This window comes from Pelecanus crispus, chromosome 7 (genome assembly GCF_030463565.1).
Source record: "Pelecanus crispus isolate bPelCri1 chromosome 7, bPelCri1.pri, whole genome shotgun sequence".
In the NCBI taxonomy this organism is placed as follows: domain Eukaryota; kingdom Metazoa; phylum Chordata; class Aves; order Pelecaniformes; family Pelecanidae; genus Pelecanus; species Pelecanus crispus.
In genome coordinates, this window is record NC_134649.1 from 26685039 (window position 1) to 26697453 (window position 12415).

Below are 12415 nucleotides of genomic sequence, written 5' to 3' on the forward strand. Positions count from 1 at the left end.
CTGTGGACTGAAAGATGGGCTGGTGAAGATGCAGTTTACACGAGACTCTACAACTCAAAGGTTGGAAAGATACACCAAGTTTAAGACCAATTATGCGTCTCTTCTGGAAGGGCAAATCCTTTACTCTCTAATGGGAAGATGCAAAGAGGATTATGATGGCAATATCCTTCCTCAGGCAGGTCTTGGCTTTTTCCTGGCAAGAGAGATATTTCCTAATAAATAACTCTTTCTTATGAGCTAGCCATTGTCAGTGACCACAGGATTGCACGGACACAAAATAAATTCTATCTGCCCAAAACAGCTCACAGACATTGACTATGATTTTGTTTTCTTTATTGTCTAAAAGGAAGAAAATGGCTTTTAGGTAACATGTTGAACCCCTTCCAGAACTGCAATATAAGATACTGAATCAATCATTCTTCACACAGTTACCTCCTACTCCACAAGCTTGTACTACCATACAAATTGGTTGTTGCCAACTGATCTGAGTGAATAATCTGCAGTTTCACATTTGTTAGAGGAAATTTTCCTCTTCCTCTTTTCATTATTAGTCCACGAGCAGATTGATTTTCCTGAATTTTTGTTTCCCAAAAACATGTGCTGTAATCACTCTGCAAGTAATTCTCGCCGTAATCATTTGTGAGCAATTTGTTGTGAGAAGTCTTCAAATATTTGTCCTGATTGTTTGTTCTATATGAACTTGTATCACATGGTGTCTGTTTCTGTGAACACAACATCAAAAGAGCCAGTTTTGAGTATTCTCCCTGAGAACAATCCCACTTCTGAACCTAGAAAACTCACATAGAAAGCACGTTTTATTGAAAATTATTTAAGACTTAGGGATGCACATTCACTGAGATGCTTGCAGCTTACATGCATCTGTAATTTTCACACTAACTAGAAGACAGCTTTTCCAACCCTAAAAAGAACATTATTTTACCCACTTCACAACTCGAATCTGCTCCTCGCCAGAGCTTTTGTCTCATGCCAATTCATTACAATTTCTGTCTCACAAAACATCCCTTGTGAGAGATGAGGCTTTCAGTGGCATATGAAGTGGTTGGGTTCCAAATTATGACTGAAATCATGCACAATTTCACCGTTTAAAAATTACTTAATTCCCAGAAGTAATTACACGATTCTCCTGGTTATTGTTGCATCTTAATGAAAAATAAGACTGTATCAAAACACTAGCAGAAGAGTCTGATCCCGACCCTCCTGGAGTCAGTGGAAAGCCTCCCTTTCTCAATTAATCTAGATGGAGGAAACTGCCCTTCTCAGACTGCAAAAAACCATCTTTTCAGATAAAAGTTTAAAAGAAGATTTTATTTTGTTTCTGCTGGCTGTTCAGAGGGATTTGGGTCTTTACCATGTGTTGTCTTAAAAAGAAAAGTATTAGAATGACTCTGCAATGTTGAAACGGAGATAAAAGTCAACTTGAACACCAAGTTCCATCTTACATCAGAGTGAAAATTTCAAATCCAAGTCTTGCACTTGGCATTAAATGGTTGCTCTAAAGACGTTTATAAAATATAGGCCTTGGCTGTTGTTAGTATGCAGTGGAAATACTTTGCTGGTATTTTAGATAAACAGTTGCTGCAGCTGTCACTCAGGCACTTTATGATGTTAAGTAGGAGAACTAGAAATAAAAAAGTCATGAAATTCATGGATGATGATGTCTGTGACTGTAACTGGGACACGTATGGATGTCTCTTCCCTTGCCCCTTACAAAAGTTACACTCTATGAAAATCTTGAAAAACAATTTTAAAAAAAAAATCCACATAGAAATACTCAAGAATGCAAGTTATAAACTAATTAACATTTTTTCAAATATGAATTTTGCAAAGGGAAGTTAATTTTGCTCTCAAACTAACTTCTTCTGAAATTATTTTTAAGTTTGTCACTGGAAAAAAGACTCAGTGCACCTTATTAATGTTCTTAAGCTGTATCATCTGAGATGGACTGAAATTTTAACTCTTGGTGGTCATCAGTAACTGTTGGGATAATTTAGTCTGCTTCACTTTGATACAGAAGTAAGTTGTTGATGCTAAGCATCAAAGTTCCCTGAGCCCAACTTTCAAACAAGCAGTTCAGTCTTGTCTACCAACCTGGGTGCTGAATCCAGCCCAACCGCAGGGACAGGAGAGCCGCATGCTCCACAGGAGCTCCTGTAGGGCATCGTGACCACCTTCTTAATGTCAGCGGACCTGGGTTGGCTGATATGAACCATGAGAGCACTGGCTGTAACACAGAGAGTAAAATCACCATAAGACATTCAAATAAGATAATTATATCATGTTAATTTGCATCTCATTTTTGTGATGTAGTTGTATGCAGCCAACACAGTAACTGGAAATTAATACAATACGATTCATGCCCTGTCATGTCACACTGCTGGCCTTTCTGAGCAAGAATTTTTTTTAACGCTATACTCATAAATCAAGTCCCTCAAGACAAGAAAATTATTATGAAGCTGAACAATAACAACTTACATGTAGAAGAGCTCCCTAATTTTTCTTCCAGCCAGAGCAGAATAGGCAGCTCTTAGATTGTTTTCTTGTATGCCAAAGTTAAGTTTTACATCTTCAGCAACAGCAAATAAATCCATGTTTCTGTTAAGTTACTTAACCAGTATAGTGATGTATCCACTCTCGAGAAAGGTCTGTATTTTCTCCTCGGAGTGGGTAATACTACATGCATCAGTTTAAAGATTGATACCACCATTTTAGAGAAGTGGCAAAGCAATTCCTGCATCAAATTATATGTACAGTATTCCTCTTCCTGCTAGACGTGGATCTCAAACGTAATAGGATCTTTTCATTTAGTTTTACTTATAGTTTATGCTTAATCATGTAAAATGTACTAACTCAGAGACACAGCGAATTTCTTTCCACTTTTCACCATTAGCTGGTATTTTTTCCAAGTGCCTCCATTATATGATTTCACATTTGGGATTATGATACTAACGGAGTTTTAGGGCAAAAAATGGTGATGTGCTGGCATACAGTTTTTTAAAACTTTGTATGAAGATAGATTCTTTCCATGCATTCTTTTAGCTGTAATTATTAGAGAGACCTACAATATTACATGAGTGGAAAAAGTTGCTATACTAAAAAAAAACCAACACCCAAACCCCTAGCCTGTCTTATTTTGAGTCTGCATTTGTATCACTGAAAGGGTGGCAGTCCAAAATATAAAAGTCTTGAGCTCCAAAACCAAGGTTGCCACCTGAATAGCCAGAAACCATGGCAATTATTTAAATAACAGCACTCTATATGGATTCATGCTCACTTTCATACCTGTGGCTCACTTCCACACCTGTGGCTCACTTCCACCTCCAACAGAATGAAATACTTTGTTAAACTCCATCGCACCGTGCTCTGCTTCACTGGACCAAGTCCTGTGAAATAACACAAAATAAAGTATACTCTACACCATGTACTCTTATTCTACAGAGCAGGTATAATCTCTGTAATTATACTACAACTGCATGGCAAATGCCATGTAAATACATAGCAATTGCATGTTCCTACAGCTTACTTGTTAACTATGCATTGTTACTAACAAGTTCAAAGATAAATTATCATAGCACTTGAAGCATTTAGGTGCTCACAAAGCTCCTAAGCTGTGTAATAAAAGAATTCATACTATTAAATGCTTGCTTTTGTTGATTTTTCCATGGGAATGGGGAAGGGAAAGACCCCACATCTCACACCCAAAGGCAGTGCATGTTTCTTACTGCTACAGCAGAGGTACGCTACCATGCAAAATAACACGACACTTCTACCAAGGAGGAAATCTGGACAAATTAACAAAAAAATAATTTCCATTAATAAATCACTTTCCAAATTCCATTTAGTAATCCTCCTAAGCAAATGCTGTATTTAAAATCACTGGTACTTGCATGCAATAGAACTCGTACTGTTTTCCTGACTGAATATTTAATCTTGCACAGGCTAAAAATGAGAGGAAAACCTCATTTCCCTGATGTCACTAGCAAAACTATCGATTTCAGTGAGGGCAGGGCTCTACCCAGACAGCTTACTTGTAAATGGATTCTTGAAATAGCTTATATTATGTAAGAAATACATCACCATGTAAGGCCATTTCATAGTCCATGCTAGCTCTTCTATGAGCCACTCCACAGTATTTTAGACTACAACTTGTAACTCTTAACAGGTATTTTAATAGTATTCAATAAAACAAAATTATCCTCTCTATAAACATTGCTCTTCTCCAAGTGAAGTGTCCCTTTAAGTTATGACTCTGTAATGGATTGGGCAGCCGTTTATACCAACTTTTACAACCCATGTTGATCATCTTGGGTTTTATTTTTTTCAATTTCATTATTTTCATATTGATTTTCAATATGAAAGGTGATGTTGATGTTTCTGACCCTTTTTTTTTCCTACTGTAGTTGTTGGGCTATTTCTTCTAAAAAATGGCTAGCATTTATTGCAAGGAAGCGCAAATGTTAGTCTTTAGGTATTGCAGAACTAGCACTAGCAGAAACAAAATAGCCAGCTATTATTATCTGTTACTTATAAAAATCTTAAGTATGGACTAAAAACCCGGTGTAATTGTCTGTGCCTAAACACAGATGAAAATGGCAACCCTAGGGAGGGAGGTGACACACTGGGGATGAACCAGACAAATACAGACAAGTGAGAAGATGGAAGTGAGGAGATGGCAGTGTCGGTCATGCTGACGGGTAACACTCTCAGCCCCTGCCACCACATCTGTGCATGAGACAGGAAAGCAAGGATCTTTTGACAGTGTTTTGAGGAAGATTAGGAGATAGCTTTGTGGATGAAATGACTTCTTGGCCACAGAAGAAATTCTGGAATTATTATCCATTGGAGGGATGAGTCAGTCGTTTCCTAGTGAGAGAGATGGCTGGAAGACATTGGTCAAGGAGGGTATTGGGAAAGCAAAGAGCAGTAACTTACTTCAAATAACAGAGAAGCAGAAAACAAGAGGAGGCTGAAGAGACTAGTAAGGATGCAAAGCTATAGATTAGAGAAAATTGTTTTACTTTATCATTCTGGTCAAGCCCAGAAAGCAGGAATGTGTATGTGAGCCATAAGATCACCAGACTCTGGTTTTCAGTTGGGATAGAAAAGAATGTATCTTAAACGCCATTTCTGTCATGGAGAAATAACTGTTGAGTTTAGATAGTCTGTATGGGCTGACAGAATAACCTCTGCAGAAGACGAGACAGTGGATAGGAATGACAAAATGATGGGAATGACAAAAAAACCCAATGTAATCATACTGTTCATAGAACCTGGGAAATATATTGATGGGATAAGCTTGGAAGAGACTCTAACCACCACCCCACCCTCCCCCATTTTAAGATACTGACCTTGAACAGATAACTAGACCTTCATGAAGAAATACCAGAGACAAGGGCTGAGGTTCTGGTTTGGATAGAAGACAAGTCTGTCCAAGAATGACAGGTGAATTCATGTTTGTGGTAGAGGTTCCTTAATGACCAAGTGTGGCGGAAGCAGGGAGAGAGAGCAGGAGAGCTTATGGGGAAGTAGAGAAAGAATGAGGATGATGTTCCAGTCTGTTTTGAAAGAGTAAATAGAAAGGACATGGTCTGACATACATAAGTAAGACGGCATTTCAGCAGAATAGCTGCAATGCTCAAGGCAGATTTTAAGGTTAAAGACAAGACTAAGGGAAGGGAAAGAACTGTCTTAGTGAAGTCAAACAGGAACCAGAATGGAATATAGATCATTGCAGCAATGTATGACATGTTGGAGTATTTTATTATCCACTGTACTCTTTAATTGTGAGTGTAATACAGGCAGTAATTTCTAAAACAAAGTATGTTCTTATTGAATATCCTTGGCTCTTTAGTGGGAAAATAACTTCATATACAGAATGATTGTTGGTTTTAATGCGTTTATATTTATTTAACTTACACTGACTTTAAATAAAAGGGAGCTGTACGTTTCCAGTACTGTAAAACTGGCAGTATAATTGAGGCTCATTAGCCCAGCTGCTGAAGCTGATAGTGCCTTTGAAGACAGTATCCTTGTTCAGATGGAATTACCTTGTTTTCCTTCACTCATTTTTGCTCCCTCCTTGGTCTTACCCTGGAGCCTGAAGAAATGTTTGTAGGTTCTCCTAGAAAACAGACATCTTCCTAAGACAAAGTGAATGCAGATAATCTTTGTTCACGCTTAGGGTCTGGTCCTGTTCTTCCTGAAATCTGCAGCGAGATTCCTGCTGCCTTCAGTGGTATCAGGCATAGGGCGACCGGGCCAGATGTAAGCTTGAAATTCTCCTAATGAAAAAGGCCTAAGTCTACTGAAGGGGGAGATACTCATTAATAACTATTTAGAAAAATATAGTTGCCTTGAAAGGCTAATTATTTTGAGAGTTACCCATTCAAAAAAAGTCTAATCAATAAGAGAACAAATTAAAAATGAAGAATCTCGCATAAAAACAGAGCAGAATACTGCATTCAAGAGGACAGCCACCATTAAAAGAAATGTCAACAACTCAAGTAGCAGCAACTTCAAAAGGGAAATCTTTTCCCCATTTTCATATTCAGTCTTCATGAGCAACATCAAGAAGTGTAACACGCTAATAGCTAATAACACTCAGAATAAGATTCACTAATTTACTAACTGAATAATTTAATGCATATCAAAGGAATGATTTTCTCATTTCATTCTTTTTTTAGATCTAACACTAAGCTGGGTATTATCAAGCAGATGAAACTGCACAGATTACAAGTCATCAGTGAAACAGTCATTTTAGAATTGAGTTTGTTTTTTTTTCTGTTGGATGTCTCCTTTGGGTTTAAGGAATCACATACTTCTTTTCCTTGTTATAATTCAGGTTTCAAAAAACAAAATCAGGAAGGTATCTTTGTGGAAATGTGATATTTGGCTAAAACCAGAATTTTTGTGGAGACAGAACTGTTACGATGTTAAATTTTGAAAATGTTGGGGACTGCAGATAGGTAGTGCCATCCATGTGACCCAGGTATGCCAATAATGCAGTGGTTGGGAAATACATCTGAGGTTTAGGCGATAGGGTCTTGAGCTGAAGCAGGGATGGGACGCAGATGACCAGTGTGCTGCAGAGGGCCCTTGGCTGTCCTGGCATGGAGGGCTCTCCCTCTTGCCTCCTGGGAATGGTGAGAGGTCAGTTTGATTCCAACCTATAACAAAAGACAAATGTTATTTTTTTTTTTTTTAAATTGCAAAAGAGCTTGTGTATACTGCAAAATGCTAGATATTGAAAAATGTAGAAAGTCTACATGGTAAGAAACATTCCTTGTTTACTGTGATTTTTAGAAGCCTATTTACAGAATTCTAATAAATTTAAACAATATTTTGCCTTTGCGACTATTGCACACTATGTAGCCTACTACCATCTGCTAAAACACTTTAAGAATAGGTTATCAGTTAAGCTACCAAACAGAAAACTAGCTCTTCTTTCAGTTTGTGTGTCACAGTCAGAAAGCTTACTCATCGAAACTCCAGACAGAAAGATAGCCATCAATGTCTTGATATCTGTTTGGTAACTAGAGGGAAGCAGAGTACTCCAGGGTCAATACCAGGGCTGATATTGTTTAGCATCTTCACTGATGACCTGGCTGGTGATATAGAATGCAGATATGACAAATGTGAAGATGACACTGAATTAACATTGAGTCATTGACATGCCAAATATTAACTTTTGTGGAGGGATCTGGCCAGCAGAAATCCCATCAAGTTTAGGTGTACAAAGTCCCACATCTTGGGCAGAATAATGCCATGTGCCAGGACAAGGCCAGGAATGGTCTGGCTGAGCAGCAGTCCTCCTAGAGAGGACTTCGAGGTTACAGTGGATGTAAGGTCAAATGTGAGCCAATGGTGTGCTCATTGCAAATGGGCAAACTGCACACTGGCCTACTTTTGAAGAAGAGTGCCCAGCAGATTGAGGAAACTCATTATCCCTGTCTCCTAAAAGCCAGTAACGTCACACCTGGAATATTGTGTCCAGCTTTGGGCTCCCCAGGTCAAGAGGACATTCAGAAATGGGAAGGGAAGGCAGCATAGCGCTACCGGGATGGTCAGGGACGTAGAGCACATGCTTCAAGCGATGGAGGAAGCTGTGGCTTTTCAGTCTGGTGCAGAGGAGGCTAAGGGGTGATCTAATAGCAGGCTGCAACTGCTTGAACTGGAGTTAGAAAGAAGATGGGGCCAAGCTCTTTTTGGTAGTGACAGATGGTATAGAAAAGGGTAATGGCCACACATGGTAGCCTGGGAGGTTCAGACTGGACATGAGGAAGAACTGCTTCACTGGGAGGATACTGCAATACTGGAAGAGGTTACTTGGTGGGGGGGAACACCCAAACTTTGGCTAGGTAAAATTGCAGCAGACCTGACCCAGTGTTGGTGACATTCCTGTTTTGTACATAAGGTAAGAATTGATCCAGGGGTCCCTTCCAACCAATGTTTCTAGGACGTAACTCAGACTCAAGCCAGTGGCATTATCAAAATCTTACTTAAATTATGTTAAATACAACTAAATGAAAAGTTCACTCATCAGTAAACAGGAAGGAGGATATACCTCCTCAGCTGGCTTGTTTTCTCATGGCAAACTCTTCACCAGCAGGGCACACTACTCCAGTGGGCTACACACCCATATTGCTTTCCTCTCCTGATAGCCAACAGCAAACATGTTTCTGTGATGCCCCTTTAACAGGGAAGGACAGACAGTTGGAAACAATGGCTTTGTGGCAGATGGAGTGACATTTGCAATCAGGAAAAAACACTCTCATGCTGCCAAAATATTAACAAGGGGCTTCCTCAGCAATATTCTGCCACAGTCATTGATACATGTAAATTCCCCATGTAAATATGACTTCTTCCAAGGAAAAAGGTATAATTCAGCAGGCTTTCTGAGGACAAGGACCCATCCACACTGGTTTTTAACTCTCCTGCAAAACCTTTCGCATCCAGTCACAAATTTTCAGCACTGCAATGCCTTACAGCTGCTACTCATGGTAACTCTGATGAGAGACAGCACCGAGCAGGGTTGGTTCACGGCAGGCTGTCCAATGATCCCTGCTCAGCTGGTCAGGGGACAGACTTGGCAGCAAGGGCACATTGTGAAATCGAACAGGGAACGGGTTTTTTTTTTTTTTTTTTTTTGTGTGTGTGTGTGTGTGTGTGTGTGTGTGTGTAATGTATCTCCCTCTGTGAATGCCCATGTTCCATATATGGCAAGAAAAACAACAAGAATTTCCGGACCTTCCTTTATACCACCCATTATTTTGCATAGCCTTATAATGTCTTTTATTAATTTCCTTTTAAAAATAAACTCTCCTATTCCGCATAAATGCAACATCAAAGCATTTCAGTGAATTTTGCATTCCAGCTCTCTGGTGCTGGAGTCAGACATGTTGTGGTAGTACTGCAAGCAGTAAAGACATCCAGTTTCTCTGAAACTGCTGCAGTTCTCATTGCTGTAAATGCTGATCACTGGGGAAACTGAGCCTTAAACACCAAAAAAACTTTCTGTGATGACCTACTGTTTTGCGGAGGGCAATGGGACCAGCGTGCTTTTTTCTTAAAGATAAAAAGACACCCATTGTCCCTCTACTGAGAAGGATCTGAGATTTATTTTTAACTTCAAACTTTTCTATGCATTGTGAAAAAAGCTGAATAATTCTATTTTCATTTAGGAGGAGATTACAGAAAGAGAAATAGTCTGATACATTTTATATTAGAGATTTCTCCCTAAGAATAGAGGCTGTCACAGTGTGGTGTCCCATGCCAAAGAAAATCTTCTTTTCCCTAATACTGTAAGCTGGGCCCAGTTCTCCACCAAACATATTTTCAAGAATTTTTGCACTAAACTGAGAGTTCTCCAACAGGATGCTTCTGGGAATTTAGATTATTCTCCCTCTGTCAGTACTGGGATTAAGAAGTTGTGAAGGTAGTCTGCATCATAGTGATATCATAATGATTGGTCTGAAATGGAAAAATATCACACATCTGTGTTTTCATTCTCCAGCTTGAGAGATACCTTTAGCAAGTCTGTTTCTGATGACATGTTTGGGCAAACGATGCCTTATCTGCATACTTTTTTCATGCATCACCCTGATCTGGTAACTTGAATGCCTTAACAAGAAAGCTATGTTAATTGTACATGTTTTTAAATTAGTGTAGTCCAAAACATATTGCTCAAAACTATCAGCCTCATGAAGTCTGCCTGCCTATTTGAGAAGTCAGAGATGCTGCATCTCTGTTAGAGGAATCACATAATGTTTTTGTAACAACAAGAATCTCCAACCAAGATAATATTAGCTGTATGGGTATTACATATTTCTGTTTCCTAAAAATAAAAACCACTAAGTATATGAACTGGTACTGTGAACACAAGCACAAGTAAAAGAGTTCTACTCTTGCTGGACTCCTCCTCCCACTTGATTTCAGTAGTTAGCAAAAATACTTATTCAGTATTAAGTTACAGTAAAGAATTGTTGACCCTGGTGTAATTGAGAGCAAAGATAAAGTCAAACCAATGGGTTTTGCTTCAGCTTGCAACATTTCAAATAAAGCTTCTAAATTTGTTTGGATCATAAAAATGAAAGCATATAGAAAATACTTGTTAAAAACAGAAATGCTGAGAGTCTGTACAAGCTTCTCCCTAAATTAATTTTTACTGAAATGCTCACAGTTGAGTTAGCATTATTTGCTTCTAATTTGGGCTTCATTCTAAATACTGTATGTTAACAAACTTAGACCACTTGGCATTAAGTGCTTTACACATTTCTCTCTAATTAAATTTCTCCAAAGAATCACATTACATAAATATTTGCCAATACAAAAAGCACACTCTCAGAGATCCTGGGTAAAATCCAGGCACCCCTGCAGTAACTAGTAAAATTCTCACTGATCTCATCAGAGACAGGATTCTACTCTTTAGGTCTTTGCTATAAATGGGTATAAAAAATTATTACTTGTGTATTAAGTTCTTAGGTACACTATTCTAAGAAACTTAGATCTTAATGAGGTCCATGCTACCATTTACCATTTCCATTACTAGATAGAAATAAATGTTACTTCAGAGTTCAATAATGTCTAGTTTCAAGCATGTTTGTAAATGCTGGAATATACAAGAGATGCCAGTTTAGATAAGCTTCTAGCCTGTGGATGGAGGTAGGTATTTACTCTAATCATCTGCAATTTTACTACAGAATTTGAGTACAGAATTGCCTGTACCGAGCTCTGGGAGAAACGTGAACCATTAGCATTTTAGGGATTCTCTTAACTGTACGGTGATACGTTCAAGAATAAGTTATAGGTGATTAGGACACAGAAGTGGCTTAAAAATTAAGAAGATTTTAAATAAGCTTTATGATCATTAATATAAGACCACGCATAACAATTTACTTTAATTACGAGATATTTTTCATCTGTGTGAAACATGTTGAAGTGCACTACACTTAAACTAGTTCTGTCATTCTTTCTCTTGCACAGTTTTTTGCAGCAGTTTTCTCTTCCATAACTCAGCCATACAGGGTTGTGGGGTTTGACATTTGAGTTCTCATGCAAAAGAAAAAGGTAAATTAGGGCTGCTCTAGGACAGCACTGGTCAGAAACGGAAAGAGCAGGAGCGGTTTGAGATAGTACCCTCTCCTGCCACTACTCTGTGGGACATTATCATCCTGGCTGCAGAAAAGGTGGAGGTGGTCTGAGTGCTCCTCATCTACTTCAGTGCAAAGTTACTTTCCTAACTGATATTTTTTCAAAGTTACTAAGATGTTACCTAGTTACCAGCTAATCACAGCCTGGTAACCATTTAGAGAAATCTAGATTTTTATTTACGGCAAGGTAAGTGACACTAAATAAATCACTCTGGTGACACTTAAGCTGTCCAACTGTAAAATAGCATGAGACGCCACAAGAAATTTATTTGAAATGTTCAGATGAAAACTGCGGTATGAAATTAATTATGATTAATCTTGACAACACTAATTCAATTTAAAATATGCTTAACTGGTTTAAAAATAAAACTTCAGATTCCCTTTGACTGCAACCCAATCCTGAAGCTATTTAAGCCTGTGTTGCCTATCCCGTGCCTGATTTTCTGATTTGGTTGTAAGATTACTATTAATAGACCAGAAGTGGGGTTAAAAAAAAAAAAAAAAAAAAGAAAAAAGTGAGATTACCTAATTCTGCAAACACCTGTGTTTGTTTATTTGCTTGCTTCATTGTAGAGAAGCATTGTCTGAAGTTTAGTTTTCTGATGGGGATTAATCTTTCCCTTTTGTGACTCTGGACCATCCATCCCTCCCCGCCTCCCCCCAGTTCCGGCATGGGGTTGCTAAGCGACATGTTCTTCTCTTCTGTACTTTAGCAGAGAGGAACAGATCAAAGACACCCACAGTCCTGA

At 38.5% G+C, this 12415-nt stretch overlaps 1 long non-coding RNA gene across 1 annotated transcript; it reads right to left on the minus strand.

Moving 5' to 3' along the window:
* Nucleotides 1-231: 231 nt before the first annotated feature.
* On the minus strand, nt 232-6218 carry LOC142593972 (uncharacterized). The gene is made up of 4 exons (XR_012831211.1): nt 6066-6218; nt 3320-3401; nt 2110-2242; nt 232-722 (listed from the first exon to the last, which is right to left on the minus strand). It is a non-coding gene; the product is annotated as an uncharacterized LOC142593972 (long non-coding RNA).
* Between the last annotated feature and the right edge of the window lie 6197 nt (nt 6219-12415).